We start from the raw sequence: 27,668 nt of genomic DNA, 5'->3' as shown, positions 1-27,668 counted from the left end.
GAGGTTGGTGTCAGGTCTTTATTGGGAAATGACCATCCCGGGCCCAGCTGCAAGCCTGCACCCTGCCTCTCAGCCCCTCATACCATCCAGTCACCTGCAGCCTCCAAGACCCTTCGGGTGGGGAGGTAAGCATGTGATGATACGGAGATATCATTGCTTTCCGCTATGAATACCCTGGCGGCAGAGGTTGGGGTGCTGAATATAGTATCTGGTCTGGGGTCCTGAGGTGTGTGTGCATGTATGTTTGTATCAGCATCACCTTGGGAGCTTATTAAAAGTACATATGCCCAGGTCCCACGCTGGAAAGAGTCAGAACACCCAGGACATGTTGTAAGGAGGTATGTTCATATTTTTAACATTCACCTGATGTCCTTCACATGGTCCCACCTTCCCCCAAGTGGAAAACAAAGAGGTTGAAGGACAAAAGAGGTTCAGAATCTGGCCATCAGTCCTCCCCCATCCAGTCAGCCCTGAGCAGCCCCGGACACTCCAGCCTCCTCTGGACCTTCCTGAGGCGTGGAGGCCACTGGGTTTCACTTTCCTCACCTTTGGCTTCAGGGTCATCAGAACGACCCTGGCAAGGGCTCCATCAAAGTGGGACTTCTCCCCTCTCAGGTGCACAGTCTTGGTCTTATGGGCTTCTCTTCTGCTTGTTTCTCACTCACATCTTGTAAAACCCACAGCTTTGGACTCTGTAATTGGTGTTTCTGTTTCAGGTCAAATTTGAGCCACTTTTTTTCAAAAGCTTTTTTTTGCGCTTTTTAAAAAAAAAATTATGTTTTAGACCCTCCTTCCAGCTATTCTAGATCAATATCCTCCTTCTTCCCCAACTCTCTACTCCCCTTGCTCCAGGACCCTTCCCTCTTAGGACAGCAGTGATGGTTTGAAGCCTCTACACCCACCACCTCCAATGCCCCCCATTCTGTGGTCGCCCCCACTGCAACAACCACCATCAATACCATCTCCCTGGTTTTCATCACCTCCACCATCACTGCCACTGCCACCATCACTGCTCCCTTAATTACCAATACCACAAGCACTATTATGTCTGCCCTCATTTCCTTTATAAAATCTTCCTGGGTGTGGACTGACATCCTATCCTGACCTTCACGAGAGCTTGACTTAGCTTCACGATTGATGTCTCCATCTTGCTATGACTGCCCTTGTCCAGGAATTTGCAGGGGTTTCCCAGTCTGCTGAGGGCAATGACGTCTCCCAGGGACCCCAGACTCCTGGGGGGAGATGTACTCGCAAGGGCTGCACACTGGAGAAGATCCTTCCTTGATTAACCACACTGATGGAGACCCCTGAGGGAGATAACCTCTTAAGGAACCTCTAGACTGATGGAAAAGGAGTCTCCAGACAAGGTGGAAGAATTTCCTCAGGGATTCTCAGATTGCTGGGGGAGGCATTTCCAAGGGAAGTTCCCTCCCCATATTGATGGGAGAGTCTTTTAGAGAGCCATCTTCTGACTGAGGTGGACTCTTTAGGGAGGCCTTTGACTAACGGATAAAGGCCATACCCTCAGGGAGGTCAGAGACTGCTGACAGGTGCACAAGGACCCTGAGGAATGGACGTGCTTTACTGAGGCTCTCATTTGAGAAAACAGAGCTAACACGCATACCAAAAGCTATAGTAAAAAGTGCCAAGGAACACAGTGGAATGGCCCTGGGCCTGCTGCAGCTGCCACATCAGGGTGGCCTCCTGGCAAGGCCTCCTGGGGAAGGTGGTTCTGGGATGAGTGAGCCCCTTGCGGGTCCCGCCCCAGGGCTCTGGCTCCCTCAGCAATGACCCCACCCATTGCCATCCTGGGAGTGGCTGAAGGGTACGTGCCGGACTTGTATTGTTTCCACGGCCACTCCCTGTTTCCAGGTTGTGCCCTCCCCCACCCGTTCCCCCAGCACCAGCCCCTGCCCTGCCCTGGCAGCCCAAAGTGCAGACACAGAGCCCAGGGACACTTGGGGCCAGAGCCGTGTGGAGAAGTGCCCTTGGCCAAAGCCAGTGGCGAGTCCACTTCCCCCAGGGGTGAGGGAAGGTGACCTGGGAGTCCAGGTGTCTGACGATGAGCTGGACTCTGATCAGGAGACACCATCATCTGGGGACTTTTCCTATCATGACATTCAGCTGTGTTCAGCCACTCTCTTGTCCCTCAAGATTTCAAGTTTCTTCTTCAGAGTCTCACTAGAAGCTTATTCCCTCCAGGAAACCATCGCTGGTTTTTTCCCTTAGAGAGCAGAGCTCAAAGTATCGTGGGGTCACTTATTCTGCTTATGGTCATTGTTTCCCAGTTACAGAATAACTCCAGCTCTGACCTCAATCAAAGCCTTGAGCTTGACCTCATACTGACCCTAACGCTGACTGTGGACTGAATCAAACCCTAACCAAGGGTAGACCCTAACCCTGGACTGCAACTCAAAGCCGAACTCTATCTGCTGGCTTTCAGAGAAAGCCATTGGTTTCTAAGGAAAACCAGCTAAGAAATTATATGGAGGCCAGACTCAGCCTCTCTGCGGTAGTTATCGTTTTCACACACAATAACTGCTTCCACAAAAATGTGTGTGTGTGTGTATGTGTGTGTGTGCGCCTGTCTGTGTCTCTGTGTGTGTCCTTTATTCTATTTAGAATTCCTTTCATCACAATTTCACCCCATCTTCTCCAGGGAACGGAGGAAATAGGAAATGGATCTCGGGTTACGAGGGGAGGAATTCTCTGCAAAGCCTGGAGTTCAAAGGAGGCCCGTGGCCACCTAGTGGGGCCCGGATGTCACTGCATCAGCTGTATCTCCCTCCTGTGCTCAGCGATGAGCTGGCAATTTGAGTGGTGATGTGAGTGGGAGGCAGCCACTAGGACATGTCAGACCTTTGGAGCTTCTGTCTGTCACCTCAGACAGTGAACAGAATGAATGAAACCCTTCTCAATTCATCTCTCCTCCCCCTCGTCACTCCACAGCCACAGCATCCTTGGGTGGCTTTCCTCTGCCCCCCTCTCTTTCCACATCATCTCATTCTCTCTCCATCTCTCTCCCTCTCATTCTCCTTCTCTTTCTTATTTTCTTATTTCCAGTCTCTCTCTACTTTTCTCACATCATCTTTCTTTTTTCTCATCCAGTTTCTCTGTGTCCCTCTTTTGGTCCCTTCCCCTTTGTTTTCTCAACAAAATGTTAAGCATCCCATACCTGTTTGCAAAGCTTAGTTTCACCTGACGTTATAGGGCTCCACAAGCTGATGCAAGTGTAAGTCTTGCCTCTTTAACCAGAAATCTGAGCTGTACTTTTTCTTCTCTTTTCCACAGCAGAGTTTGGCTCACTGCAAAATCCAAAAATACCAGACTGAGGGAGGCCTTGGAAATTCAACACTCTCGCTTAACAAAGGAATAAATTTGAGACACCATAAAAAGATGGATATTTCCTTGGGCAGCCTAACCCATTAATGGCGGAGTTAGAAGCCTGACCAGTACCCACCCCCATTAAGACTGTGCCTTTTCCTCTCTAGGGAAATGTCTCTGGTCCCTCCATACCTATTGGTTTTAACTGAATTTGACTTAATTCCCTTGGACTGGTCAATGTTATAAGACTATAATATCTGATGATCTTCAGAGACATGAAGACATGTCTAGAACTATGGGGTCAGATTCCCAATATGGGAAAGGGAGGATGAGACCACGTGAGCTGAGTCAGAGGGAAATAGCAGGATGATGAGACTTGGTCCAAATTTATGGAGATCCAACTTTGATGACAGCTAACTAGATGGATGAATGAATGGACCAACCAACTGAGGTCTGAACAAGATAATGATACAAACACAGATGTCTCATCTGCCTTACCAACCACTCACATTACCCGAGATTGTCACTGAAATTATCAAAATATTAGAAATGTGGAAATAGGAAATGTGCAGGATCACTGATATACAGAAGAGTACCACTCACATCAGAAAATCAAGGGGGTTTTGTGTGAATGCGAATTGAAGGACAGCAGCAAAACTAATCGGCAGCGGCCCCACCTGAGAAGCAGCACCCTTATAAGGAATTGAGGAGAAGAAAGCCTGCAGATCCTACAACCACGCCCTCATTTGAGGGATGAGGGTTATAGGAGAGGAGGTCTGAGAGCAGGGAAGGCAAACACCACGTGAATTCCCTCCATACTACAGAGCAGTGGCCTGGGTAAGAAGCACTGGGGGGCTCCTGGTTTTGAGTGGCAGCAACCTCCCACAGAAAGCCTGCAGGGGAGTAGAGTTTGCCTCTGGTAAAGCAGGCAATGATCCGTGGAAGGAGGCTGGGTCCAGCTATGGTTTACACCTGGTATGAAGGCCAGACCTAACAGGAAAACAGACGTAGAAAACAGCTTCCCCAAACACTGAGCCAGTGTCCCAGACACACAATTCCCTGCTAGGACCACTCACAGCTCTGCCTCTCTTCCGCTCTGAATTGATTGTGTAAATTATTGCCAGCCACCTCTCCAACTTAAGATCTGGCAGAAGGATTTGTACAGCAACCCAAAAAAGTGATAGGAACTAAGAACGATCCACAAATTGGTTGTAATGGCTGGGCAAACACCAGATCTTATTGATTTGTCCTCAAGAGGAAACCAAAGAAGGCACCATGGGCCAAAGAGATTCTGCAAAATAAAGCACCACAATCAAGATGCAGATGACAAATAGGCTTTTGTCAAATACTTAGTAAGGAAATAAAAGAACTGTTAGGAAATAGCTGCTTTGTGTTCTCAAAGAATTCAAGAAAATGTGAACTCTATGAAAAGAGAGATAGCAGATGAGACGATAAAACATTAGACTGAGATGAAAAGGGATAAAACTAAGAGTTTAAGAGAAAAGAGGGGTTTGATGATGGGGAAAGAGAGTAAGGAAACTAGAAAGGCCATAAAGAATTGAAATCTTCATTAGAAATGGAAAGGAGTATTTGACACTGAAGAAAATAGAATTAATAATGTGAAGGATATTTGAGAAAATTTTCTCAGAATGCCAAGGAAAAGAATAAGAAGATAGAATGATCAAAAGAGAACATGGATTTTTGTGGCTAGGAAGACTCAATATTGTCAAGAGATCAGTTCTTTCCAACTTGATCTATATCCCAATCAAAATCCAAGCAAGTTGTTTTGTGGATGGTGACAAACTGATTGTAAAGTTGATATGGAGAGGCAAAGGACCCAGACTAGCCAACACAATATTGAAGGAGAAGAACAAAGTTGGAGAATTGACAGTACCTGACATCAAGCTTACTATAAAGCTACAGTAATCAAGTCAGTGTGGTATTGGTAAAAGAATAGACAGGTAGATCACTGGAACAGAATAGAGAGCCCAGAAATAGAGCCCCATCAATATAGTTAATTGATCTTTTATAAAGGAGCAAAGGCAATACGATGGAACAAAGACAGTCTTTTCAACAAACGGTGCTGAATAACTGGATATCCACAAGCTAAAAATGAATCAGACACAGATCTTCAATTTTCACAAATATGAGTTCAAAACTGATTATAGACCTAGATGTAAAAATGCAAAACTATAAACCTCCAAGAAGATAACATAAGAGAAAAACTAGATGACTGGAATTTGACAATGACTTTTTTTAGCTACAACATCAAAGTCACGATCCATGAAAAGAATTATCGATAATCTGGACTTCACTGAAATCAAAAACTTCTGCTTGGGAAAGACACTGTCAAGAGAATGAAAAGAAAACCACAGACTAGGAGAAAATATTTGCAAAAGACACATCTGATAAAGAACTGTTATCCAAAACACACAAAGAACTCTTAAAACTCAAAACTAAGAAAATTAACAACTCAATTAAAAAATGGGCAAAATACCTGAACAGACACCTTACCAAAGAAGATATGCAGATGGAAAATAAGCATATGAAATAATGTTCCACATCATATGTCATCAGGGAAATGCAAGTTAAAACAACGAGATATCACTACACACCTAATAGAATGGCAAAAATCCAGAACACTTGCAGCACCAAAATGATGGTGAGGGTGTGGAGCAACAGGAACTCTCATTCATTGTTGGTGAGAATGCAAAATGGTACCACCACTTTGGAAAACAGATTAACAGTTTCTTACAAAAATAAAAATCCTCTCACCATATGACCAGCAATTGTGTTCCTTGGTATTTACCCAAATGAGTTGAAAAATTATGTCCACACAAAAACCTGCATGTGAATGCTTACAGCAGCTTTATTCATAATTGCCAAAACTTGGAAGCAACCAAGATGTCCTTCAGTAGGTGAATGGATAAACTGTGGTACAGTTTATAATTTTCTAGACAATGGAATATTATACAGTGCTAAAAAGAAATAAGCTACCAAGCCATGAAAGGACATAGCTACACCTTAAATGCATATTACTAAGTGAAAGAAGCCAATCTGAAAAGGTTATAGACTGTATGATTCCAACTACATGACATTCTAGAAAAGGCAAAACTATGGAGACAGTAGAAAGATCAGTGGTTGCTGAGGTTATCCTGGAGGGAGGGTTGAATAGGAGCACAGAGGAATTTTACAGCAGTGAAACTATTCTACGATACTGTATAATAGTATGATACAATAATGGTGGATAGATGTCATTATCCATTTGTCAAAACTCATCGAATATGCAATACCAAGGGTTATATGGGAATTCTCTGTACTTTCTGCTCACTTTTTCTCTGAACCTAAAACTGCTCTGAAAAATAAAGTCTATTTAAAAGAAAGAGAAAGAAAGAGAACAGGGCATTGTGGAAGGAAAGAACAGGGTCCAATGTGCAGGAAACTAATTGATAATCCTGAGGAAGAAATCAGAACCAAGGAAACCCATTACAACAACAACAGAAACAAGACTTTCCTGAGTTGAAGAAAGATCTGAAAAGGAATCAACACACTGGATATACGCCCAGTGACATTTTCAAAATTCAAAGATGAAGAACATCATGATAAGAAAGAAAATAGGTTACTTACAAAAGAAGAAAAGTCAACTTCGGACTTCTTTTCTGTTTAATGCAAAAAATAAGGGAGTGAGTTCTTAGGGACCTTTAAGAGAGAAAATGTGATTGGAAACACAAAACCAGCCAAGTTGCCATTTATGTGTAGAGGACATTGTCAGATATGAAAGAGTTCAGAGTACTGCATCCATGTACCCTTCCTAGAAGAAAAGAAATATATATATATATAATTTTACATATCATATATTTATTTCAAGTGTATATAAGATATAATCCACCTGAAGATATAATCCAACCAATAAAGAACTCAAGAAAGGAGACGGTGTAGTGTAGGACTGGGAGTGAGCACTATTAAATATAGACTTGGATCTAAATAATCATGGTTAATATGGTTTAAAGAAAAAGGACTGCCCCTGTCCAAGACTGGAGAGAAGATCTGGGACCTAGGTGGCCATTTCTATGTACAGCTTCTAGTCTAGATCCATTAATTCTTTGACCAGAAAGAATTCCCTAAGCCATCAATGTGCTACTTTGATATAAATGGTGTTTACATAAGTATAGCCCAATGTAAAAATTGATTAAGCTGTAATAGGTACTTAAGATTTGTGCATTTAATCGTGTATAAGTTATACCTCCATTAAAAATAAACAAAATGAAAAGACAAAAAATCCACTGATATTGAAAGCATTGGAATCTCCACCACCAGGAAGAAATGCCATTAAATGGGTGCCCTTTAGGGTGCCCTTGAGCTGTCCACGTGACATCTTTGTGCAAGTTAGAAAATGACATCTCAAGATCCTTTACTTCCATCTCCTAAAAATTGTAGCAATAAACATACGTGTCTTTGATGACTATGATTAAATCACACACAGCCTAGCAATGGGGCACTTGCGCAGTGCACAAGCTACCCAGTCTTATGGTTTAGCCTTGGCTGCCCTGCTTCCTTCAGCACTTCCTCCACAGCCTCTGCCTCTGCCTAGACTGAGAGACAACTGCTACTGGGCTATTTTCTTGCCTGGCGGGCAGGGTTTATTGACCCCGGTCCATTCTTTCCTAGCAAGCCTAACTTCTAGAGAAATATGGTAGATTTCTCTGCACAAGGAAAGCTTGCCATAGGACTCGCCATAAGTCTGGCATAAGATTCTGGACTACAACTGCCAGCAATAAGTGGATGGCCACCACCTCTTACAACTGCTCAGAAGTCTCTTGTCTTTTCCTAAATCTACCCCCACAGATACAAGGGCCTGCTGGCAAGTAGGGGATGAGCCTGTCGCTGGTCACCTCTCTCCTGTTCGTGACCAGGCACCCTAACAGAGGAAGTAAACTAATGGGCCTAGTCTCCACAGGACCCCTGGACTTGTTTGGGAAGACTGCTGACCAGAAATGGTCACTCCCACACCCCCTCCCCCAGTTCCCCAGGGCTTCCCTAGTGCCACCTGCCACCACCATACTGTTTTGTCTGTCCGCAAAGGGCAGCCAATGCCTGCACCTTCTCTTTCCCTTTCTGAATTAATCACACTAATGACAAGAATTTGAGGGCATCTTTATTCTCATGAGCTGTAGGGTTTTGTAGTGTTTGCTTCCCCTGACAGGTTCTCATCATAGAATTTATTTATTTGTTTATTTATTCATCTCAAGAATAAATGAGATTAACAAACTTTAACAGCTTTCCATTGTAAAGAGGTCAGTGACACTAAAATTCGTGTGCACCTTTCCCTAAAGGTGAATTTTACAAATTGTAACAAATCATGCATAAGACTGACAAAATTCTTGTGAGAAATTACTCAGCCCCAAACTGTGCCAGTTTGTTAGATGTCACTACTACAGAACACAGGGAGACTTGTTCACTGCCCTCAAATGAGATAATAGAGTTACGATGGATGCTTACCATGGCCAATAACTGCAGGCCCCAGAGAAGTTATAAAAAGGGTCAGGGCACCTCCCCACTTTGAAGCAAATGGCCAGTGTGTGCAAAATCGTCTGCGTGCATCTGGTCCCACAAAACTTCAGGGTCAAAGAGATCTACTTAGACCTTATTTGGAAGAGGGAAGGGAGGAAGGCCAAGAGAGAGGAAAGCGTGCCAGCAAGTGGCTGTGGTGACACCTAGGTATAAGGAGCACTTGGGGTAGCCAATGACGGAGGCGTTTTTTGTTGTCACAACCTAAGGAGGCGGGTCGCTACTGACATCTAGCGCGTGGAGGCTGGAGATGCTGCTAAGGATCCCACACTGCACAGGACTGCCCCCTCCCCCCAGCAATTATCCAGCCTAAAATATCAGTAGTGTTGAGGTTGAGAGACTCTGTTTTAAAAGACCAGAATTAAGTTTAGCTCAGAGAATGGGGTTGACACTGACAAAGGCCAGCACCAAAGCTCCCCTCGACTCTCTGTGGTCTAATCATGCGGTCTCTCCCCTTAGCACCTGAGAGCGTGGCTGGCTCCACACAGAGTCTCTTGTGTCCCAACATATGTGTGGAGGCCGCTTCTCCTTCTTGTTGGTTGTGGTCAGAAACCTTAAGGGCATTCCAGCACCTTCCCACATCACCACATGTCCGTTCAAGGGCTGGCAGGCCTTGTGCCGGCCTCCGATGGAAAGGCGTTTGTGTCTTTGAGACCGTTTATGCTCCTACTGTCTGACTGACCTATCAGACTTTCTCTCAGTCTGAGCTCTCTGTCTCTGAAGCAAGCACCGCAAAGTGATAACCACAGCCCAAAGTCCTTCCCCGCAACCCCCTGGGTTTGCCAACCCCCACACATGGCCCTGGTTTCCACAGGGCCTACTAATCTATTAGGCATGGGAGATACAGTGCCAGGGCTCATGGTAATTTTAGGGGCTCATGGAAATATTTTGATTTTATCTACTTTTTTTTTTTTTAAACATCTTTATTGGAGTATAACTGCTTTACAATAGTGTGTTAGTTTCTCCTTTACAACAAAGTGAATCAGTTATACATATACATATGTTCCCATATCTCTTCCCTCTTGCGTCTCCCTCCCTCCCACCCTTCCTATCCCACCCCTCTCGTGGTCACAAAGCACAGAGGTGATCTCCCTGTGCTATGCGGCAGCTTCCCACTAGCTATCTAATTTACATTTGGTAGTGCATATATGTCCCTGCCACTCTCTCACTTCGTCACAGCTTACCCTTCCCCCTCCCCATGTCCTCAAGTCCATGCTCTAGTAGGTCTGTGTTTTATTCCTGTCCTACCACTAATCTCTTCATGACATTTTTTTTTCTTAGATTCCATATATATGTGTTAGCATACGGTATTTGTTTTTCTCCTTCTGACTTACTTCACTCTGTATGACAGACTCCAGTTCTATCCACCTCATTACAAATAACTCAGTTTCATTTCTTTTTATGGCTGAGTAATATTCCATTGTATATATGTGCCACATCTTCTTTATCCATTCATCTGTTGATGGACAGTTAGGTTGCTTCCATGTCCTTGCTATTGTAAATAGAGCTGCAATGAACATTTTGGTACATGACTCTTTTTGAATTATGGTTTTCTCAGGGTATATGCCCAGTAGTGGGATTGCGGGGTCGTATGGTAGTTCTATTTGTAGTTTTTTAAGGAACCTCCATACTGTTCTCCATAGTGGCTGTATCAATTTACATTATTCCCACCAGCAGTGCAAGAGGGTTCCCTTTTCTCCACACCCTCTCCAGCATTTATTGTTTCTAGAGTTTTTGATGATGGCCAATCTGACCGGTGTGAGATGATATCTCATTGTCGTTTTGATTTGCATTTCTCTAATGATTAATGATGTTGAGCATTCTTTCATGTGTTTGTTGGCGATCTGTATATCTTCTGTGGAGAAATGTCTATTTAGTTCTTCTGCCCATTTTTGGATTGGGTTGTTTGTTTTTTTGTTATTGAGCTGCATGAGTTGCTTATAAATTTTGGATATTAATCCTTTGTCAGTTGCTTATCTACTTTTAAAATCAAAAGAAAACATAATATAATAATAATGACATATAATCATTGAATTAATCTTTATACCTATACCAATGCAGTTATAAAATATAATTTTATATATATCTTTTATATATATGTGTATGTATATATACATATATGTGTATATATATATATACACATATATGTATATATATAATGGAGGAAGAGGCACACGAAGGCAACAGTGCCGGGGATCCATGCAAGTCACATGGGGCCCTAGGTTTCTAGAAGCACATACCCTCTGCCACAGCCCCAGGGTCAGTGAAGCGTGTCAGCAGGGTCATGAAAGCTAAAGGAAATCTGGCAGGGATCTCCCTTCCCCTTCCAGGAAAGACTCTAATTTTTAAAGAAATGTTTATCTACCAAGGCCTACAGTTTTCACCAGGGAATCTGTTAGACTTACTTTAGTGCGTTGACATAACCCTGCATGACCTCGGTTCTCTGTCTGAGACACCAATGGCAGAGGAAGCTGCCCCCACAGGTTGTAAATTAAGCTCAGAGAGCTTCCTGGCTTCCCTTCAACTTTAAGACGGATTTAAGGGCCCTGGGCAGCTCGCATGGGCTAGTCCCTCCTCCAGGCACCAAGTGTCCAAGAGTTTGGCTTTGTAGTAAGGATGCATTCTTGGATGATGATTTAATTTGTGCCATGTCTGGGTACTGCTGTTACCGAGTTGTACTGCATGACGGTTCAATAAATCAAGTGATGATTTGTTGGGGCAAGGAAGAGTGACTTTAATTTGGAAAGCCAGCAGACTGCGAAGATGGTGGACTAGTGTCCCGAAGAACCATCCTACCTGAGTTAGAGTTCAGGCTTCTTTTATACTAAAAGGGGAGGGAGTGTGGCTGGTTGTTGCAGACTTCTTGGTGTGGAATCCTTTGTTCTCGCTTGTGTCCATGTAGGTCTGGTCAGGGTGTTCCTATAAACCTCCAACAAGACAAATGTTATTCTCTGCTCTGCAATGGAAAAGTATTATAGCTTTAAAGGTCAGAGCTTTGAGAATGGGCTATCCTGTGTATTTCAGGCTATAGGCAACATTCTTTTAGTTATCAACTTGTAGCAAAAGCAATAAAATACAAAGACTAAAGTAAAAGAAAGAGATTCAATATGGCGTCAGATGTGTTCTTCCCTATTACACCACCCTTAGTGTTAAAAACCCTGGGCAAATCTCCAAAGTGTGCCCAGATAGGAGATGTCTTCCCCAGATAGTGTCTCTTTTCTTTCTATACCAATTTGAAACCATCTGGGGGGAAAAGCAAGGAAATATAGTGCATATAGCAAATGAAAGCTAAAATCATGTGGAGCAGAGCCCCAAGAGGAATAATAAACAACATGAATGAAGTATGGCTATCTATGATAACAAATGTATGACAATAAATCCAATTATATGCCAGTCACAAAACACACACTTATACCAAAGTGGCACAGAAGATTTAGAAGTAATAGCGTGAGTAGAAGGATGCCAAACAAATGAGGAAAGAGGAAAAAAGCAAAAGCCACAGGAGTATAAAACAAAGCAATTAAACTGGACAAAAGTTCACTTGATAAATGCTAAAGGATACATCTACTTCAGTATTCATAAACCTTTACGTACAATTAACACACTGTTGAACTTGAAAGGGCAAGATCTGCTAAATACGTAAGGAGAGATTGATAGGAACAGGGCCTTATGGGAGATTTAACATGTCCATGTCACCATTGAACTAATGAAATAATTTCAAAAGCAAGAGCATAGAGCGTCTGGATGACAAAACTAATAAAGTAGGATTTATATGCTTATAAGCCTCACATCCTACAAACAGAACACACCTCCCATTCAAGCATTCATAATACATTAAAAAATGATCATTTTTTTGGCCACAAAGCATGCTTCAGAATAAAATCCTCAAAGTAGAAACTGTACAGACCACATTCTCTAACAACATTGCAATAAAACTCTGTATTAATAACAAAAATTGAAACAAAAAAATGCAACTACTTAGGAATTTATATGCAGTCTCGTGAATAACTCTTGGGACAAAAAGAAAACCAATTCCGCAATGATAAATTTGTAAAGAAATAATGACAAAGAAAAAGTCAATATATCCAACTTTATACATGCCACATGGTCACTATCATACCAAAAAAAGTCATGGCAAAAGGGTAGAAATAAAATGCATCAAAGTATTAACAATGTTTGTCTTGGAGAAAACATTAGGAGCTGGGGACCATATGCTGTTTCCTCGTTTCATATTCCCAACACCTGGGAGGTAAGAATTAATGCCCACATTTACAGATGAGAAAAACAAGGTTCAGAGTATATGACGCTTTGGAAAACATCGCATATTTAATGAACACAGAGTCAGGATTAAGAGCAGGTCTGATGCTACACACCCAAGTACTCTTTCTTCTACCACACTTCCCTGCACTGGGGCCTAGTTTTCTCCGAGTAAAGCTAGGAGACCACAGATGGTTTCTGAGAGAACCTTCCAGCTCAGCCCTGAACCTAAAGAGGAGGCAACAGGGTTTCCCTGGTGGCGCAGTGGTTGAGAGTCCGCCTGCCGAGGCAGGGGACGCAGGTTCGTGCCCCGGTCCGGGAGGATCCCACGTGCCGCGGAGCGGCTGGGCCCGTGAGCCCCGGCCGCTGAGCCTGCGCGTCCGGAGCCTGTGCTCCGCAACGGGAGAGACCACGACAGTGAGAGGCCCGCGAACCGCAAAGAAAAAACAAACAAACCAAAAAAAAAAAAAAAAAAAAAAAAAAAAGAGGAGGCAACATAGCCCTGTTTTGTTTCCACTCTGGCTGAGAAGATAAGGTTTTCAACCTGGAAGAACTCACCTGGAGGGGACCATGAATCATATGGGTAGGGGTACAAAAACCAATCTTATCAGAGGCACCACCCGTATGTGTTGGCACAGGGCATGTGACAGGTCGGCATCGGGGACGTGGAGAACAAGTGGCCATCTGCCCTCTGAGAGCTATAAGAGAGGAGCTGGCACATGTTCCAGGTCACGCGAGAGCCTTGTGGAACCTCAGAGGGTTGAAGGAAACAGAACCAAAGCCTTGGCCTTGGCGGTTGGATGGGAGCAGAGAGGGGAGGGAGCTTCAGCTGGACCACTGATTTGGACAAAGTCTTAGGAAGTGACTTGAGCACAATGCTGACCATTGCCCTGAGTGGAGTTAAGGTTGATTGTGCTTTCACTTCGCTGGAAAGGCAGACATTCAGATTCTCTTGTTTTGGGTAAGGCTGTGCTTTCACAGTCACAGGAATGTCGGCTCACCTCCTTTTTTTCTTTTCTGCGGTACGCGGGCCTCTCACTGTTGTGGCCTCTCCCGTCGCGGAGCACAGGCTCCGATCGCGCAGGCTCAGCGGCCATGGCTCACGGGCCCAGCCGCTCCGTGGCACGTGGGCTCTTCCCGGACCGGGGCACGAACCCGCGTCCCCTGCATCGGCAGGCGGACTCTCAACCACTGCGCCACCAGGGAAGCCCTCTACCCACCTTCTTGAAGACACCTGCAAAGAATGCAGTGTCTCTAACTTCCCCACACTCTCCTCTTTTTTCAAACATCTTCCCCACATTTCACATCCCATGGTGCTTTAGATAGCGTTCGTGTTTGAGGCACACTTTCGAAAAATGAAATTTTTGGCGACACATTTGATGGGATTAAAAGATTCAAAACATCCTGCGACCAAGTTGGTGGCTGAGGGTGCAGCTGTGTGGGTGCCTGTGGCCTAGAGCCCAGTCCTTAGGTCCACTGTATGGCCTGGGCCTCGTACTTCAGAGGTGGGACCTCCCCTGCCCTCATATCTTCCTGCCCTCATATCTTCTCGGTTGCTTTTGAAGAACCGAGATAGGGACCCCGCCTACTCCATCAGATGGTGATGCCCCAGGGCAGGGCCTGTGACTCCATCATCTGGGGCCCCCTGAGGAGGCATGTGGTCTGTATTCTCCCACACTCTTTGGCCTGCTTTCACCCACAGCTCCCTGACATTTTGGAGAAAAGGACTTAGCATTGCAGCTCCCCGACCAGGAAGGCAGGAACATTAGTTTGATGGAATGTTAGAGATCCTCTCACCCAGCATTTCCCAACCACCAGTCCATGGACAGGCACAGGGCCAGGGCAGATTTTTACTGGTCTGCACAATTTTTCCTCCCCCGTGTTTCTTTCCTCCTAAACCTTACAAACAGAAGCACATGTGAGTGGCTCCAGCCACTGCAGACATAGCCAGGAGTCTGGCTGGGGCTCTCCGGGGGCTGTGGCACTTGTGTGCCATTGTTGCCTTGGTCTTGAGCCTAAAGCCTGTCTTTTCCTCCAGTGTGTCAAGCACAAGTCAAGGTTCACCTCACCTGTAGGGTTTGCATAAGCTGTTCCCTCTGTCGGAGACACCCTCTCCCCTTCTCTGCTGGGCAAACTCCTATTCCCCTGGCACCACCTCTTGTGGGAATCTTCTCTTGACCGGCCTCCCTCCTCTGAGGCTCAGTTGGGTAACCCTGTTCTGTGAACCCCCAGTGCACTACCCACCCCTCTAACTGCACACATACATGCACACAACTCAGCCGCTGTGACTGTGTAGGTCTAGTTTCTCTGTCTTCCTCAGCAGATGTGAGCTCCTTAAGAGCAGCAACCTGGGCTCCTCCATCACTGAGTTCTCAGGACCTGGCATGGTGCCTGGCATCTGGTGGGTGCCTAGTAAAAAGGTCACTCAGCAAAGGAGTGGGTTGATGGATGGATGGATGGATGGAGAGATGGATGCTTGAAAAAGGGTCTGGACTTTGTTATTTATGCTCCAGTGGGATGGGAGAGGGAACAAGAGATCCTGGCTAAGACCCAGTCAGAAGGGTATGTCCACCCGCTTTTCCCCACCGCATGCTAGATGAAAGGTGTATCCTGCATCACAGTTGAAAGATTTGAGGATCACAGGTTTGTGATTCCCTCTCCTTTGTCCTCTTCGAGAGGAGAATTCAGAATCCACTTCTTAGCGTCTGGGGGCGTCCAAAAGTGGCTGAGGCCCTCTTGATGACTGTGGTCTCAACATCCAGAACAGTATGTGTGTGTGTGTGTGTGTGTGTGTGTGTGTGTGTGATGGCAAGCCGTATGGGGCAGGAGAGGGCCATCTTTCCTGCCAAGCTGGCTTCAGGCTTCTTTCAACACTTAATCATTCCTCCCTGCTGGCCAGTCCACCTGATTGGTTGTTTCCTCTGCTGAGACCCCTCTCACTGCAGGGTGGGTAGCCACTGTTGGAGGCTCGGGATGCAGATCACAAACATGAACACACATGTATTCACACACACACACACACACACACACACCCTCACTTGTTCACGTACACACAGGCATACACTCTTACATGCACTCATATGCTCACACACGTACCTTCTGTTTCTAATCAACTGGGAGTTGAATGCGGATCAAAACCCAGGGTCAGAATCCCAATAATGCCCAAGTGCAGCATTCCCTGCTGTGGTTGGATCAGAAGAAGAGTGGCGTGTCTTACCTCTTACCTGCAGTGACCTGACCTCTGGCTGAGGGGTGCAGAACACATCAGGCTCTCACAACAGCCTCCCCTCATCTGACCACAGCGCTGGAAGGAATCGCTCCATGGAGGACACAGCTAGATTAATGAGCATCATGTTTGTAGTTTTCTTATAGCTTTATTGAGGTACATCTTCATGCCATAAAATTCACTTGTAATGCAACGTCATCAATGATTTTAGGAAATTCATTTAGAGTTGTGCAATCGCTACCACAACCCAGTTTTAGACAATTCCCATCACCCCCAATCAAGTTTCTCAGGTTGGGGAACTTTCCCTCCCTTCCTAGTTTGTTGAGCATTTTCATCACAAATGGGAGCACCTTGTTTGGGGAGACTAATGAGGTTCTTAGTCATTTATATCTTAGTGTAGATTAATTTAATGCAGTACTTTTATAAATTCATTTAATTCATTAAACAATGATCTAGTACTGTTTCTACCACTGTCAAGGGTGGTGAGAGTCTGACGTGCCCTGGGCCCCTCAGCCAGGGGTTGGGCTGTTCTCCAGTGGCTCTGCCTCAACTCAGGTGTGCGACAGGACATCATGCTCTGCTCCCTGATTCAGTGACATCAGGAAATCCCACACTTGGGAACAGAGCCCTTTCCCCAATAGCTGCAGTTCTGTAGAGACAATATAATAGTTACTCAATCACCATGATGCATTTTGGAAAGCATTTAGTGGGTTAATAAAGGTGCAAAATGACAGGGTGCTGTGAAATTTAGAGGGTGGAATGCTTTTTGGGGGGAAGGGAGAGGGCAGTGGAGTGTGAAAGGTTCTGAGGGTAGAGGGCTGGGAACCAGGTGTCAGAGAGTGAGAAAAGGGGGCCAGGAAGTGTGATGGGGGATGCCAAGCTCACTGGGACATTGTGGTGTCCCAGAACTCCTCCTGTGGGGCCAGCCAGCCCAGACATGTCCCCTGCCTTCTCAGGGGCCTCAGATGCTCCAGGTACTTTGGCCAGCTCTCACGGACAATAATGCCTACTCAAGAGGAGGCAGGGCTGAAGACTCACCCAAGCCCAGACCAAGGCAAGATCTGCCTTAGACACTGTCACAGGGGCGATGTGGTCAACTCCTTCTGAGATGACCTGACAGGACCCACGGCCATGGCTCCAGAGAAGCCCCCAGCCAAGCCAGCTAATCCTCGCCTCTTTCTTGCTTCAGTTCTCTCTCCTTCCAGGACTTGGTTCCATCGCATTTTTTTTTCTTTCTGCTATCCCTTGCCCCCACCCCTGCTCTCATTTCCTCTTTGCACAGTGCAAGGGAATTTCGGCTGGAACAGCCCATAGTGTGTGGTGGGCCTGAGGGGGCATCCAGAGGTCGCTGGAGCTGGGAGGGCCTCAGGCGGGGGCTGAGCAATGTGTCACTGCCAGGGCTTGGCAAGGGCTGCAGCCCTGGGGGGTTGGGAGCAAGGGAGGCCCAGGAGGTGGGAGGCAGAGGGCAGCCGAGAGGCCTGGAGCCTGCCAGAGGAGAAGACCTGAGGTGGGGGTGGGGAGGCCCTTTGAGCTTGGAAGGGACATTCTTGCCGGCCACTTCCTGTCCAAGCTCCCAGGGTCTTTGGTAGGGTCTCCTGGCTTGAGAGGTACCAACCTAGCCAAGAATTCTTCTTTAAAAAAAAAAAAAATTCACAAAATTAAATAATAAAGGGACTGTGTCTATCTCTATTTCCATGTAGCCAAGTCTGAGCCTCGGCTGATCCTGGAAGCCAACCAGGTATGTGGAAAGAGGAAAAAGCAACAGCCAAAGAAAATGAAACGATGCCTTGAGGGCCAGATGGAGGCCGTGGGCAGGGATCTGCAGGAGGCCCTGGACTAGGGGCCAAGGAAAAGGGGGTCCTGTCTGGCCTCAGAGCAGGGGGTGAAGGCAAGTTGGGGGTTGGTCTCCCCACAGTGGGCTGCTTGGAGATCGTCAGCAGGAGGTTAGAGACACGGGTGACCTGAGCATGGATGGAGATCCCTAAGGTTCCTTGAGGAACCCCCGGGGAGCAGGAGGCCTCTAAGTCTGGTGGAGGGCAGGAGGGAGAAGGTGGTGACCGGCCTAGTGGGAAGAGGGGTGTCACTCGGTGCTTTGACCTGCTCCCCAGGCTTGTGTCCCTGCTCCTTCTAGCCTAGAGCTCACTTTGGCCCTCACACCCATCTCCCTGTGCATGAGTCTCCCCCTGAGGAACACTAGGCCTGGATCCCAAGAAGGAATATATGGTGGCGGGCAGGGGGGAGGAGCAGTGAGTCTCCCCTATTGACTCTTCTGAAAAGGAGGAGGAGACACACCCAGAGCTCCTCTGCTTTTAACTGCCTCTCTCATTCATCCCCCTCTCTCCATGCCCATGCTTCTGGCTGGTGTGGGAGCCCTGAAATACCACAAAGGCAAAGCCCCCTAACCAATCCTGCTGGCTGTACCCCAGGTCCCCTTAAAGCCATTCCCCACATCACAGCTAGAGTCCTCTTTCTCCCCTCAGACACTAATACCTGTCTTGCATTAAAACTCATCCGTGTTTTTCCTCAGCTCTCAGGATAGAGGTCAAGCTCCGAAGTACGTCCCCAAATGTCCTACCTGATGGCTGCCTTCCTCCCACTCCAACACCATGTCCTGACACCCCTACCTTGCCCGTGTTCCTGTACCCACTTCACACTACTCACAATTCCCTGAGTGTTCCCCACTCTCCCTGCCCCCACACTGGCTGCCCCTCTGCCAGGGTAGTACCCTCCGCCATGAACCTGATTAACGCCTCTCATCCCAGCACCAAGGACAGCACCTGGCACCAAGCAGGTGCCAATGAATAATGATGAATGAATGAATCTTTCAGACTGTGCCCTCCCTCCCTTCCCTCAGGCCAGATCAGGCATCTCTAGCTGGGTTAGGCTTCCCTACTTTTATCACATTATACTGAAATATCCTGACCACTTATGCAGATGAGAGGATTTTAGCATCTTCATTGAGGTACTCTCTTCTTCCGGTATTTATTTTCATCCCATGGCTTTCTCTTATTGAAGCTAGATTGTGAGCCATGCTCACAGGAAAGACTGCCTCAGTAGAAAAGCAGAAATAGACATTAGAGAATTCAAAGCATAGGCCCTGAGAGGATGGAAGAAGTGATGAATGCAGATAGGATGCCCCAGAGTAAAGCAAAGGGAGTGCAAAGGGGAGACATGAGGAGAGGAGTGTGCCCTGAACAGAAGGAAGGCTCTGAACCCAGAGGAACTGTGTGTCTGGTGGGGGGTGGGGCAGTGGGGGTGTTAAGCATCTGGAAATGCCTGGCCCTTTGGTAAGCAGCATTCATCACCAACAGCAGGCAGCCATGTGGGAGTCAAGTTGGTACAACCTCAAGCTCCCTGATCTCTACTTGAGTGGACCTCCTAGGATGTCCCTGATGTCTGCGCAGCACTTGCTATGGGCAGCAGCCAGAATGCTGCCTATTGATCGTCCAGAGAAAGGGAAGCCTCTTTCTGTGCTCTCTGTCCTCAATCCCCATCCAACTCATGCAAGGTGGACCCCCACCAACATTGCAATATCCCAGGGATGTGGGGCTTTGAAAGGGATGCAGGAATGGGATGCTGGGGAAGGAAATCTCACACCCATTTCACACCTGACAGAACAGAGCCCCCTCAAGATGCTCCTTCACACAGGACACTAGGGAAGAACACATAGCCCTGTTATACTCACCTCTCTTCCACGCTAGGCCAGGAGCCTGGGGTCACCTGCATCCCCAGCTCTTAGCATACTCCCTGACACATTGTAGCTTCTCAATAAATCTGAGGCAGATATTCTCCTTCTTTTCCTTACTAACGGAACCTCAAATCTGTTCAGGGAAGCAGTGTGATGTATTAAAAGTATTCAGCTTCCTAGAATCCCTTGCAGCTAGGGTCATGCTAAGACAGTGTTCTGGATAATAAAACATAAGTGGGATAATATAATATATATAATATAAAATATGTAGTGGGTGGCACTTCTGGGAAAGCTTATTGAAGGGGCAGACTCAATGGACATGTTCCTTTTCAGCTTTTGTCCTTCACCCTTTTGTCTCTCTTCCTGCCTGGAACATGGACATGATGTTCAGAGGTACAGGAACCAGTCTGAAACAATGAGAACAAATTTTATACACTAAGGATAGCAAAGCAGAATGGTAGCAAAAGCATGCGTCTCTAACAGTATGTTGGAGGCCAGACTCTGCCATCCCTGGATTGCCTGTCTTTGAACTTCTTGGTACTGAGCGTGTCAGTTAGCAACTGCCACAAGAGTGCTGCATGAGCAATCATCCCAAAAGTCAACGGCTTAAAAAAACCCATCATTCATCCTCACCCATGCTTCTGAGGATCAACTGGCCTTGGCTCTAAGCCAGAGTTGTGTCGACTCCATGCGCATCTCATCCTACTAAAGCTAGCACTTAAGCCAGAGCATATCTTCCCATAATGACAGTAGAATAACAAGGGGACAAGCTCAACTGTGCAAGAACATTTCAAGTCTCTATTTGCATCACATTTGCTAACATCCCATTAGCCAAAGCAAGTCACGTAGAGGAGCCCACACAGTTGAGGGCTAGCAAACTATACTTCTTGTGGGAGGAGCCACAAATTCACATGGCAAAGGGCATGGCTATAGTGAGGAGTGAAAATTGGAGCCAATAATCAGAAAATACTAGCTGAATAAATAAATGTTGAATGTCTATTATACGTCAGGCACCACTTAGGTGCTTTGTGTTCGTTAATCATTAATTCATTAATTCATTAGTCTCCTTTGCAACAACTGATATGAAGAACGTTTTATTATATTTACTTTGTAGATTTAAAAATCTGTTTCTCAAGGAGATTAATATATCACTTTTGAAAGTCTAGGGCAGGGTCTCAGCCCTGGTTCTGACCATGCTGAAGCCTGTCCTCACCCATTACATCATGTGTCCTTTCTTTTTTCCTAGAGTCTTCTGAGAAAGAAAGGGTGTCTGACTTGGGAAACCAGCACTGGAAAGAATGTCAGCTTGGTAACTTGTCACTACATATCTGACTGTAAGCCAGGTAGACTCCAAGGTATGGGTGGAAGATGGGCAAATAAGCCTCTGAGAATCCAGACTGTGTTGGTTGCAAGCAAGAGAAACTTAGTTTGGCTGATTTAAGCAGAGAAAGTCTATTCAGTGTTTCCCAGAATTGTCCAGAGGTGGAAAGACAGGCTCAGAAGACGGGGGAGCAGGGAAGGCTGAAAAGCCAGAGTGCAGCCCAAAGCATGCTGCAGAGTGGTCCTAACACCCGCTGTTCTGCACACTAGCACCACAACCACCACTGCTGCTGCCACCCCTCAAAACTGGAGGCTGCTGCTGCAGCCACCACCAGAATAATTCTACCCTATCCTGGGTTTCAAGTCCAGGCAGGGTGCCTCCAACAGGCCCAGGTCAGATGCCCGGGTCCCAGCTGCACAGAAAGTAAGTATCTAGCTCCAGCATCTGTAGTAAGAGATGGGACCTGTCTTGCACCAGGACTCATTCAGTTCGGGATTCCTCCAAGCACAGGAAAGGGGTTCAGAGGCTAAGAAGCAAAAACAAACAAAAAAAAGAGTAAATGTCCCTCTACAGGCTCAGCTAGCAACCAGCAGCTACTGCAGTCAGTGAGTCTATGAAAGAGACACAGGCCTGGCCCTGGGGTTCCCACCCCTGTTCATACACCTCAAGGTGGGGGTGGGGCAGTGGTGAGGCAGTGAGGCCCAGAGCTGGACCTGAGCATCCTGGCCTCCAGCCCCGGGGCAGATCTCTGACGCTTTTCCTGCCCTCAAGGGCATCCAGGTAAAGAAAAGTCTCACCTACAGGGAACTTGAGAACAGCACAGGGCAAGTAATGGGTCTCAGGCTTTAAGAGTTATGAAGACTTCAGAGAAGGGATTGAGGATGTCAGGGGGTGCTGGGCACTGAGCTGGGCCTTGGAAGAAGGTGGAGAGTTCTGGATGGGGGATGAGGAGGGCATGCTGCTATGAGGGGTTTGTGGGCAAGAGGAGGTCCCTGTCCCTTCTCCATCTCCTGCTGAGCTCTGCCAGTATGTCCTAGGCTGGCCAGCTTTCTCCAGGGTTGGGGCCAAGGGAGGATAGTGGTAACCTGCATTCAGACCTGAGCCCAGATAACCATGACGTTCATATCTAGAAGCCCTCTAGGCGCTAGGCTGAGCATGGACTTCAGATCCTCGTCCTGCCTCTTCTCACTTAGATCAAGTTACTTCATATCTCTGAGCCTCAATGTCCCCATCCTTAAAGTAAGCAAAATAGAGGTGCCTCCATCATAGGTCTGCTGTGAGGATTGCAATGAGGGACCAAATGCAAAGTGCTTAGAACATTGTCCGTACATAAAAGCCCTATATAAGGGTTAGCCATGCCGCTCCTGCTGACGACAAAGATGATGCAATGAAGAACCTAGCGTGCAGATAAGGCCCAGAGTAGGCCCCCAATAAATGCTTTCTCCTTCCCTTTCTCTTTGATTGCAATGCCTTCTCTCCCTCCCAATGTGCAGTGTCCTCAGGGCTGCCCCTCCCCAGGAATGGGACTTGCTCTGGTCATGACCACCCCTCAGATCTCTGAGCCTATAATGAAGGGTATGTGGAGGAGTGGGGGAAGGGTGCACATCCTCACCTGCTTCCACGTCCTGAGAAGCCCCAACAGAGGCTCTGCTTCTCTGGTTTAGCCTGGTTTAGCCTCAGCTCCCCGGCTCCCCAGGACTGCGCCAGTGCTCTGCATGCCCTGCCAGGTCTAAGCTCCTGGTGAGTGTTCTCCTTACCTGGACTGGGAGCTCCCTGGGGAGGAGGACATGCTTGTTACGAGGCTGGGCCCAGGGCTGGGGCTGGTGGCTGGTCCTCAGGACAGTGGAGGGCATTAACCACAGCCTTACGAAGCATGGGTCTCCCCACCCTGCTCCCCTCCTCTCCACCTCCATGAGCCCCACGGGAGAAGGGGAGAAGGGGCTGGGGGCAGCAAGAGGCACACTGTGTCTCATCCCACCATGGAGGCTTAGAGGAACTTCAGGAGCCCTTGCCCTGTGAAAACACCAGAGCGGGGCTGGCTGGACTCCCTGAGCCTCTGAAAAGGTCCCCTCCTCTGACAGCCCCAGGCAGGCACAGCTTGGACCCCAAGTTCCGGGGTCAGGGTCTGGACACTTTGCACCCTCCAGTCCCGCAGATCCAGGGCCTGGGCTGCCCCATCGCCGAGCAAGCCTGGGACAGCCCTAGCGGCCTCCTCACCCCCCTCCTCGCCTCCCCGTCCTCAGCACAGAAGCCCCCGTCAGGGATCACTGCAAAGCACCACGTGGAGATCTAATCTGGGGCGGGGGCACCGTGCTGAGGCAGGGTGGAAGGGGTCGAAGAGAGGAGGAAATTAATGATTAAATAATGGGTTCCAAATGTAGCGGCTCTGAGTGAAATCCCCAGCCGCAAGCCGGCGGGCTGCACGCTCTCGGCCCAGCTCCAGGAGCCCCGAGGAGGCCTGAGCAGGCAGCGGAGATGCTGGTGGCTGCAGCAGGCGGGCGGCTCCCCCCAGGTCTGGTCAAACTGTCCCGGCCCGGACGCAGGGTCAGCATGGTGCCTGTGGGGCCCTGGTGATTCCTGATGACAGGTGGGAGCCCTGCCACTTGGAGTGAGGCCACCAAGCAGAGCAGGGCCCTTGCAGTGGACACAGCAGTGGTGACTGGGCCAGGCAGGAAGAAGTCTTGGCTGGCAGCTTAGCCAGGGCTGTAGCCACTCTTGGCCTCTATGCCTGGCACCTCCCACCCCCACTTCATTCCATTCCTTCATCGTCCTGGGTACCCTGAGCCTCAGCTCTTCCTAGAGGAGGCCCCTGCCATGAATCCAAGGGGAGGGGACGTGCCCCCAGCCCAGACCATCACTCCCACCCTAAGCCTTCCCCTATGATGGCACCCCCTTCCTAGGTCCTACTAGGATGCTCGCCCCTTACATGGAAGAGGCAGTCCCCACCCTGAAGCTCTGGTCTTGTCTAGAGCAAATTCTTTCTCATTATGCCTCAGCTTCCCTTTGAACACTAAGGGCTGGGGTTCCTCTATAGCACTGCCCTGGGAACTAGGACCCTTTTATATGTTTTTCCTGACCGACGTAAACCCCTTAAGGGCAGGGAAGGCGTGTGAGCCAGCAGCCCTGGACTCCCTGGGTTTCTGCTGGAGAATACTGCCTTGTACCCTCGTCACACCTCCTGCCCCTGGCGGGACGACCCAGGCCTGGGAAGCCCGGGACAAGCATCTTGGCCCCAGGGCTCCTTTCCCCCTCCTCTGGAACCCTGCTTGGAGCCTGAAATTTTCCACACTGAGACTTTGGCTGCAGACACTGGAACTTTTGCAATTTCCTGACTTGAAAACTGCTCCCCCACCCCTGCGCCCTGCACCACATCCCCGCAGGTCTTACGGGGTGGTCACTTCAGCAGGGGCTCAGAGCCCAGACCTGTCGGCAGCATGGCACTACGTCTTCAACTGTGACATTGCAAAGTGCACCCTTCAGCTAGAAGCTCCCATCACCCGCCTGTCTCCCCGAAGGCCTCCCAGGAGAATGATAGGTTTAAAAACCCAGGAGAGTAGAGATCAGTGGGGCAAGAAGGAAACCAATCTCCAGGTAAATGCGCTAGAATGATGGGAATGGAATTTCTCTGCATAACACCACCAATACAGCACAGATTTACTCTGGAGTAAATCTGGGGCCAGTGCTAACTTCCAAGACCATGTGAAGGAATATTGAAGAATATCTGGGCTTGGGAAGGTGACACCCCAAAGAGCTGGGGTTCAGAATCTGGGACCAGGCCAGCACTTGAGAAAAACTGGAAACCAGGAGCCCAAGCCTGCTCCCCACAGGCTCGTGCTTCTGCAGGTTTCACAGGTGGCCCCCGCCTGCCTCAGAATGATGCCTGTGGCCAGGGGCAGCTGCCAAGCTGATGGGCACCCTCAGGAGTCTGCAGGTAAGAGCCTAGAGGGAGCACTTCCTATATGCTTTGCCCCGCGGTGCTAGGTCCTGTGCTTTCTCTGCCCACACAGCTCTCCTGAGTGTTTCCTGTGTCGTCGGGGTGTTGGCAGCCAGAGCCAGGCCGAGGCCTGCCATGGCCCCTATCACACCCCGCCACGCTCTGGGACACCAATTTCGGGCCACCTTTGTGGGCTTCCATTCTCTACTACTCTGGAAAGGCAGGCCAAATAAACACCAGGCCGAATAAGCCTGAGGCCTTCCTCTCCCCGGGTCCCCCCAACACCACCTCATCCAAGATACACACCCTCCGGGATTGCGCGTGCAGAAGAATTTTAATAAAAACAAGCAATTCAGAAGGTCTGGCGGGGCAAGCAGGCTGGCCGGCCCCCTAGACTCGGTGCTATTCCTGGCCTGGGAGACCAAGAGGCTCTCCTAGGAAAAGGAGCTCCCAAGACAAATATGGAGCAACAAGCAGGCTTTGTCTTTTCCCTTTGAAGATGGAGTGTCCAGGCTGGGACTTGGCCACACAGGAGGAGAAGGGAGGGCCTGGGAGGGAGGGGGGTAAGCGGAGGTGGTCAGGGCTGACAGTGGTGAGTGTTCGGGGCTCAGGTCCTCCGGGAAGTTCCCTGAGGGTGGGCATTTAGGAAGCTTGAGAAGAAGGCATTTTCCTTGGCTTGGCCACCTCTCTGGCCTCACGTCGTCCCCTCACTCAACACCCCCACACACACATCTCGATCAGGTGCCTGCTGTCCCCAGCATGATAATCAGTCATGAAGGGCCCCCAAGCCACGGCACAGACAGGATGAAAACAAAATTCAAAAACAAAACTGAAAACTTTTCATCCCTTGGTTCTGCAAAGATGGATTTTTTCCAAAAGGAATTTAATTAAAGGCAGAAAAAGACCAACATAAACCAAGAAATCACACACACATGTGAAAAGCGTCTTGACAGCCCTGGAGTCCTGGCCTAAGAGCAGGGAAGTTCGGGCACAGGGTTCCAGGGCCCCCAGAAGCTGGGCCTGTGGAGTCAAACCTCATCTACAGCTGTTTCAGAAGGCCCAGGGGCTCTCAGCCTTTCTTAAAGTGTGAGCCAGGCAGTCTGGTGGCCCCAGTCAGGGAAGCTCGAGTCTTGGCCCTGCCTAATATCCATCCAGACCAATGATCAGAACCCAAGCTTACACTTTGGGACACAGCCTCTCACAGCCCCTTTTTCAGGGCAATAAGTGTTGATACTCCCTGGTCCTGCATGGTCATGGTTCAGGCCCCTCCCTGAAATCTCCCCCTTTCTGACCCAACCCCAGTTTTTTCAGATTTTGACCTTGTGTTGTCTCCTTTCAAAGCCCTCACCTCACCCCTCAACCTGTTTTTCACTCGAACTGGTGGCTTCTCCCTGTAACCAGGATGCAGGATTCCCATGGCTGCAGTGCTGCCCCTGCCTTGGGGAGATGCTGTCCTGATTCAGCCTCACCCTGGGCTCTTTTATCTGGGCACGGCCCCTCCTGACAGCCCTCATCCAGGTTTATCAGGGCCCCAAAGAGAAGTTTAATGAATGAATGAATGAATGAATATATGAGTGGTGAACAGTAAATTCCTATTCAGTCTTCACACACCAAGGCCTTTACCCAATGCCCAGGCAAAGTCACTCACTCCATAGTAACCCCTTATTCATAACTCTTATCACACACTTACCACATCAATGTTCAATAATACATTATTAGCTAAGCCAATATTGCATGCTGATTCTCTCCAGGCCTTGTTTACCTTTTCATCTTCCTAACATCTAAAACAATGCCTGGGACATAGCAGATGCTCAATAAATGTCTATGAAATTCCTGATTGTGATATAACTTTGAGTTTTCTCAACCTGGGCCGTGAGCCTCTTTCCACCTTCTGCATCCGTCCGTGCCTCTTACATCTAAGCTCTTCCTCTTTCCTTTCCTTTCCATGATCATTCAAGATTCTCCAGGCAGCATTTCTTTTGGGATTCTAGGCTGTAAAGACCTCTGTTCTCTATGAGCTTCCCAAGGGAAGTGACCTTACCTTCTATGCCGGTGTCCCACGTCATAGTATCATGCCTGGCACTCAATAAGTAACTGTTGGACAAATAGAGAAGGACTGACCAAATGCCTGAATTAATGAATGAGTATTTTTCTCAGAGCTTTTGGAAATCTCTTTAGCTATATAGCCACTATTCATCAGGATTCCTCTCACATTCAATTTTCTAATTAATTTCTTCTTGCTGATCAGAACTAAATCTAAAAGAGTATTTATTCCATTTCCCCCAGGTGCTTTAAAGACCTTCTGGAAGATGGCTCTTCTATCCTCTCTCCCCTTCCTACCCCATACCCC

The 27,668-nt window shown here is 47.8% G+C and overlaps 1 long non-coding RNA gene across 2 annotated transcripts in view; it reads right to left on the bottom strand.

Moving 5' to 3' along the window:
- Positions 1 to 16,522: 16,522 nt before the first annotated feature.
- Positions 16,523 to 27,668, bottom strand: part of LOC114487340 (uncharacterized) — a 78,192-nt gene continuing 67,046 nt past the window's right edge. Inside the window, exon 11 of one of the 2 annotated variants that reach the window (XR_003682360.2) lies at positions 16,523 to 17,024. This is a non-coding gene — a long non-coding RNA (uncharacterized lncRNA). The remainder of the gene's footprint in view (positions 17,025 to 27,668) is intronic. The other variant, XR_003682366.2, reaches the window with a different exon arrangement.

This window comes from Physeter macrocephalus, chromosome 12, assembly GCF_002837175.3.
Source record: "Physeter macrocephalus isolate SW-GA chromosome 12, ASM283717v5, whole genome shotgun sequence".
Classification (NCBI taxonomy): domain Eukaryota; kingdom Metazoa; phylum Chordata; class Mammalia; order Artiodactyla; family Physeteridae; genus Physeter; species Physeter macrocephalus.
The sequence above is the reverse complement of the archived record's forward strand: the minus strand, read 5'-3'. Positions and strand labels throughout refer to the sequence as shown.